Here is a 7,495-nt window from a genome sequence, read left to right on the forward strand (position 1 = left end):
ACATCTCTGAAGAGGACCTGAAAATAGCTGTGCTGCAACGCTCCTCATCCAACCTGACAGAGCTTGAGAGGATCTGCAGAGAAGAATGGGAGAAACTCCCCAAATACAGGTGTGCCAAGCTTGTAGCGTCATACCCAAGAAGACTCGAGGCTGTAATCGCTGCCAAAGGTGCTTCAACAAAGTACTGAGTAAAGGGCCTGAATACATTTGTAAATATAATATTTCCGTATTTTTTTGATACATTTGCAAAAATGACTAAAAACCTGTTTTTGCTTTGTCATTATGGGGTATTGTGTGTAGATTGATGAGGGGAAAAAACTATTCAATCCATTTTAGAATAAGGCTGTAACGTAACAAAATGTGGAAAAAGCCAAGGTGTCTGAATACTTTCCGAATGCACTGTAAGTATAATACAGGAACGCACAATTTGTAGTCCAATATTTACACATGTATTGGGGAAGGGGGGGGGGGCAGTGTATAAACTGAGCAGTATAATAAGAGTTTGGTAGCAGCAGTGATGTGCGTGTAACATGAGTGTATATGTATGTGTGTGTGTCTCTGTGGGAGTGTGCATGAGTTAGTGCATGTGTGCTGAGAATCAGAGCAGGTAATCAGTCCAGTTCAGGTGTTCAGCAGTCTGATGGCTTGTAGATAGAGACGGTCTCTGAGCCTGTTGGTATCAGATCTCATGCTCCGATACCGTCTGCCCGACGGCAAGGGAGAGAACAGCTAGAGGCTGGGGCGTGTGAGGTCCTTGATGATGCTGTGTGCCTTCCTCAGGCACCGTTTTGAGTAGATGTCCCAGATGGGTGGGTGCACGGTCCCAGTACATTTTCACCACCCGCTGGAGGGTCTTGCGTTTGTTTACGGAGCAATTCCCGTCCCAGGCTGTGAATCAAACGGTCAGGATGTTCTTGATGATGCAGCGGTAGTATTTGGAGAGGACTCAGGGGCGGCATGACACATTTCATCAGCCGCCTTAGGAAGTAGAGACACTGTTGCGCCCTCTTGACAAGAGTGGCGGTGTTGTTGGTCCATGACAGGTCCTCGGGGATGTGGACTCTGAGGTACTTAAAAATCGTGACATTCTCTACTGCAGTCCCGTTGATGTGGACTCCTGAAGTCAACAATCAACCCCTTTCTTTTGCTGACGTTGAGGGAGCGATTGTTGTCATGACACCACAATGCCAGTTCACAAGGCATTATTCCACAATAGTCAGTCCTCTGCATACTGGAACAGAGATACATTTTGGCCCCTCAGAGGAGGAAGGGCTGACTAGTCCATGGGCATTGTCCTTTGTTCCTGGACCATTTGCCATGCAGCTCCAGGTGTCAGAGAGCACATACATTAGGGCTGAGCCTACAAATCCCCCCTGGACAGAAGCTGTACATGGACAGCCTGTGTCCAATATAGGAAGAAACAGCCCGTACCATAAGAGAGTTCCTTCTTGAGTCTTCAGTCCAACTAATGGAACCCAACTTCTAGTTTTTGGTCCCATGACATCAGGAGTGTCTTCCGGGGAGCGTTGACAATGTGCTTTTGACATGCAAATGTTGCTAGGTACACATTCCTTCAACCAAACTCAACAAAACATAATTATTTGATAAACGGCAGGAAGATCAGTTCTCAACACTTGATGAAACATTATTATAGTCAAGAGTTACTAGTCACTGTTTGACTTTGTATGTTAGTCAGATTGGCTGGTCTGATCAATGGTATCCTCAACGTTTACCAAGTATGAATCAGATGGATATACATTGGAATAACAGGCCATGAAATGCATAATTAAAGTTACACTCTATCATAAGTGTTAAATTGTACTTTTCTTTGAGAAAGACAGAATGTTAAATTGAAAAAGCCTCTCCCCTCTGGGAGGAAGTTTGCCATGAAAATATGAAAACCATATTCATGAAAACAAATCACCCCAAGATCAATTCTTGAGTTTAAATGAATAGAAACAGAACATAATACTAACACATCATGTTAAAAGCAAAAATAAATGAAATGTTCTGTAAAACAGTTAAATAACATTAAAGGTAGTGACATGTGTCACACCCTGATCTGTTTCACCTGTCTTGTGCTTGTCTCCTATTTTTCCACATTTACCTGTGTTTTCTGTTTGTCTGTTGCCAGTTCGTCTACTTATGTCAGGTCTTACCAGTGTGTTTCCCTGTTCTCAAGTTTTATTTTCTAGTCTTCCCGGTTTTGCTCTTTCTGCCTGTCCTCACCCTGATCTCGCCTGCCGTTCTGTCCCTGATTGACTCTCCCTTGGATTACGAACCTCTGCCTGCCCTTGACCTTCCCTTTGCCTGCCCCTTTGTTATAATAAATATTATGAGAATCATACTATGCGCCTCCTGTGTCTGACTGGGTCATATCCTCAGTCGTGATATACCTATTATACACTGAGTGTACAAAACTTTCCATGACATAGACTGACCAGGTGAAAGCTATGATCCTTTCTTGATGTCACTTGTTAAATCCACTTCAATCAGTGTAGATGAAGGGGAAGAGACCAGTTAAAGAACAATGTGTAAGCCTTGAGACAATTGAGAGAGACATGGATTGTGTATGTGTGCCTTTCAGAGGGTGAATGGGCAAGACAAAAGATTTTAGTGCCTTTCAACTGGGTAAGGTAGTAGGTTTGAGTGTGTCAAGAACTCCAACGTTGCTGGGTTTTTCACGCTCAACAGTTTCCCGTGCCCCGACGAATTGAGGCGGTACTGAGGGCAAAAGGGGGCACAACTCAATATTAGGAAGGTGCCCCTAATGTTTTTTACCCTCACTGTATATAATCTGTCATTTTCTGATTCTCTATCAGTTCTGCATGTAACTGGCTGTTCGGGAATATTGAGGAGCACTTGTACACTGTTCTGTGGCAGAGCATGCTTTGCACTGTGTTCACATCTAGGTTACTCACGTGTCCGCACGTGTTGTTATTGGTGCATATCAAGCATTTTCTTTTCATCTTTTCATCTTCCTGTGCCCCTAGAGTTGTCAGATGTATTTCTCTTACGCATGTTTTGTGGGCATTGTTTTGTATTTATTCATCTAGATGTTGAAATGAGATGAGTCAGACAGAGAGTCAAGGTTACCTGAGTGTTTTTTGTTGTTGTGTTCTTTGAAGTTGTTGACGTAGCTAAAAGGCTTACTATATGACGTGAATACCTGCTCATCAAACATCTCATTCCAAAATCATGGGGATTATTATGGAGTTGGTCTCCCTTTGCTGCTATAACAGCCTCTACTGTTCTGGGAAGGCTTTCCACTAGATGTTGGAACATTGCTGTGGGTACTTGCTTCCATTCAGCCACAAGATAATTAGTGAGGTCAGGCACTGATGTTGGGCAATCAGGCCTGGCTTGCACTCAATGTTCCAATTCATCCCCAAGGTGTTCGATGGGGTTGAGGTCAGGGCTCTGTGCAGGCCAATCAAGTTCTTCCACACTGATCTCGACAAACCATTTCTGTATGGACCTCGCTTTGTGCACAGGGGCACTCATGCTGAAACAGGAAAGGGCCTTCCCCAAACTGTTGCCACAAAGTTGGAAGCACAGAATCGTATAGAATGTCATTTTAATAATGACATAATATTTCCCTCCACTTGAACTAAGGGGCCTAGCCCGAACCATGAAAACAGCCCCAGACCATTATTCCTCCTCCTAAAAATGTTACAGTTGGTACTATGCATTCGAGCAGTTAGTGTTCTCCTGGCATCTGCCAAATTCAGATTCGTCCGTCGGACTGCCAGATAGTGAAGGCGATTCATCACTCCAGAAAAACGCATTTCCACTGCTCCAGAGTCCAATAGAGGGGAGCTTTACACCACTCCAGATGACACTTGGCATTGCGCTTGGTGATCTTAGGCATGTGTGCAGCTGCCGTTGCTTCCAGAGGCAGTTTGGAACTCGGTAGTCAGTTTTGCAACTGAGGACAGATGATTTTTACAGGCTACGCGCTTCAGCCCTTGGCGGTCCTGTCTGTGAGCTTGTGTGGCCTACCACTTCGTGGCTAAGCTGTTGTTGCTCCTAGATTTTTCCACTTCAGCACTTACAGTTGACCGGGGCAGCTCTAGCAGGGCAGAAATGTGACAAACTGACTTGTTGGAAGTCACTGAGCTCTTCAGTAGGGGCCATTCTACTGTGCTCGATTTTATACACCTGTGAGCAACAGGTGTGGCTGCAAAAGCAAAATCCACTAATTTGAAGGGGTGTCCACATACTTTAGTATATCAGGTGCGTGATACCTACAGTATATGAAGCCTGTGAATGTGGATGTTATGGAGATCTGATATCAACCACATGCAGCGGTCAGACTGGAATTAACATTTACCTAATTGATTTGTTTTGACATTTTCACGCTCTGCTTTTCCTATGGTTGTATGCCATTTTTTCCAAAATGCACTGTTACATCTGCCTCCATTAATATGCAATATGGAAAATGACTAAGCGACCTTACTGATCTTCATAATAGAGATAATTACATGTAAATTTGCACCGTCCTCACGGTTTCTCGCTACTAAAGTGGTAAGAAAAAAGGACAGGGAGGGAGAGAGGGGAGAAGAGATGAAGATGAAATCAGCTTAATGATAACAGTCTCAGAATAAATGTTCTGTGTTTTTTATTTTACCTTTATTTAACTAGGCAAGTCAGTTAAGAACAAATTCTTATTTACCATGACGGCACACCCCGACCAAACCCCAGCCCGGACGACGCTGGGCCAATTGTGCGCCGCCCTATGTGACTCCCAATCACGGCCGGTTGTGATACAGCCCAGGATCAAACCAGGGTAGTAGTAGGGATGCCTCTAGCACTGAGATGCAGTGCCTTAGACCGCTGCGCCACTCGGGAGCCCTAGAATGTGTGAGTGTGTGCGTGTGCATGTGTGCGAACGTGTACCTGTGCATGAGTTTTAAGAAGGTCTAACCTTCTAGCTTTTATTAAGTGCAAATGCCTTTTCAGAATCACCAGGTAGCCATGGTGTAGCTCAGAGGTCTCCAACCTTTTCTAGCATGAGAGCTACTTTTAAATTCTCATACTTTTAATACCTTTCAAATAGGCACTCTTTGTATTTTCCCGAATTCTGTTTTCTCAGTTTCATTTTTCCAGATTTATTAATTAAATGTGTTTACTAAATTACAATTATTGATAGAGAAACAATGAATTTGGATGTTCTGAATCCGTGTCAATGCTTAAGTTACATCGGAAGACTATTTTTGAGGGCTAGAAGAAAAAAAACTAGAACATTTATATTTTTCTGTGTAATATCTCTTTTGTGCTGGTCTAGCAATGTTTTTGCTGCTGTCATGACAGAGTTTGCTAAACAAAGCCTACCTTAATTGATAAATAATCATGATATAATTCTGCCAGGAAAGCCTACTTTGAAGTTAACATTTAGAAATGTAAATAATAATGTGTGTAGCTAACTGGCTACACAAAGTGAATGATAGACCAACGCAGGTACCACACAGTGATACAGTGCCAATTTTGCTGGAAATTAAATGGCAGATATTGTGGTACGTTTGGTGTTTGAAGCCAATTGTGCCCAACTAGTGGTGGCATAATGTCAATGTGGATTTGAATGGATAGTAGACGGGAGCTTGAGTTGTCTGATACTTGCGAGATTGGTTTATGTCAGTTTGTGGTGGAACACGTGAAAAATACATGCACTTTCAGGATTGTTTGGCAAGCTACTCTTAGGTGGGCTGAGAGCATCTCGATCGACCTGTTGGAAACCCCTTGTGTAGATCATTAGCAGTAACCAGAGAGCAGGCAGGCTTAGTCAGTTTCAGGAACACAACATGCAGACAGGCAGAGGCCTGGCATGGCTGCCTTCCTGCTTTTTACAATCTGAATGTCAAGTGCTTGTACAACGGATGTTAGTGTGCTGCTAACAGTTTAGCTTCCTCCACTGTCCCTGTCCCCATACCTGGCTCAAACCAGTGATCCTCTGCTTCACAACACACGGGACCGCCCTCTTTGACAACTTGCAAACCGATTGAGCTATACAAAAGGTACCAATTGGAAAGCTCCATCTGCGATATTTCAAACTAGTGGTGGAGTGAGCTTATGGTACATTCTTAACTCCGTTACAGTTGTACTGTGCTGGAGGACATGTAATGTTCTCTCACCTGAGGCTTTCCAGGAAGTTTCTCACTTGCCTTTTAAAAGCTAAACTTCTTATTGAAAAGCATGACCTTTGAAATAACAGCTCTTCAACCTAGGGAGCTTTTTGCAGAGATGGAAAAGAACAGTCAGAATGTTTTTATTCTACAGCAGGTAATCCCAAACTGGGGTACACATAAGCCGTCGGTACGCCAAACAAAAATTCATTTTTAAAAATAATAAAAAATTTGTCACATTTTCAAACAGTCCATTTATATTTTCCAATGGGGCTATACATTTGGGTTCAGCGAAATAACAACACAAGTCAAATACAGGTAGCCTAGTCAAATAATTAACATCCAATCACATTAACCGTTACTCTCTCGCGGGAATTCCAATAACGGTCTGTATGTAGCCAAACATAGCTGCTACTCATTCCATTTGCTCGAAAATTGATAAATGGTAAAAAAAAGTAAGGCCCGCGTCCATAGAGACACATACCAGCTCTACTGGTAGTACTGCTACTACCAGCAGTACTACACCTGCACCTGTCGAGGACACAGGTTGTTCTGCTTCCACGAGCACATCCAATGCTAGCATCAGTAATTCTACATTTGTTGTTAGCCCAGCTAGCATGGACACTGACAGTTGTGAATCTGATGCAGCCGAAGAGCTACTGCCCCCTTACCCAGGAAAGCACCGAACAACAGACAGGGACGTTGGACCATCGAAGAGGCGCCAATATGATGAGAACTACATTGATTTGGGGTTCACCTAAAGTGGGGAGAACAAGTATTTGATACACTGCCGATTTTGCAGGTTTTCCTACTTACAAAGCATGTAGAGGTCTGTAATTTTTTATCATAGGTACACTTCAACTGTGAGAGACGGAATCTAAAACAAAAATCCAGAAAATCACATTGTATGATTTTTAAGTAATTAATTTGCATTTTATTGCATGACATAAGTATTTGATACATCAGAAAAGCAGATCTTAATATTTGGTACAGAAACCTTTGTTTGCAATTACAGAGATCATACGTTTCCTGTAGTTCTTGACCAGGTTTGCACACACTGCAGAAGTGATTTTGGCCCACTCCTCCATACAGACCTTCTCCAGATCCTTCAGGTTTCGGGGCTGTCGCTGGGCAATACGGACTTTCAGCTCCCTCCAAAGATTTTCTATTGGGTTCAGGTCTGGAGACTGGCTAGGCCACTCCAGGACCTTGAGATGCTTCTTACAAATACTTGTTCTCCCCACTGTATATTGGGAGTAGTGCATTTCCTCAGCCACAATGTGTTATATGTGCAAAAGTACTGTCTCATAACTCGATGAAACCTTGCTCAGACATTTAGAAACAAAACATGCCAAGTTGAAACATAAGCCACA

Source organism: Salvelinus alpinus, chromosome 7, assembly GCF_045679555.1.
Source record: "Salvelinus alpinus chromosome 7, SLU_Salpinus.1, whole genome shotgun sequence".
NCBI lineage: Eukaryota > Metazoa > Chordata > Actinopteri > Salmoniformes > Salmonidae > Salvelinus > Salvelinus alpinus.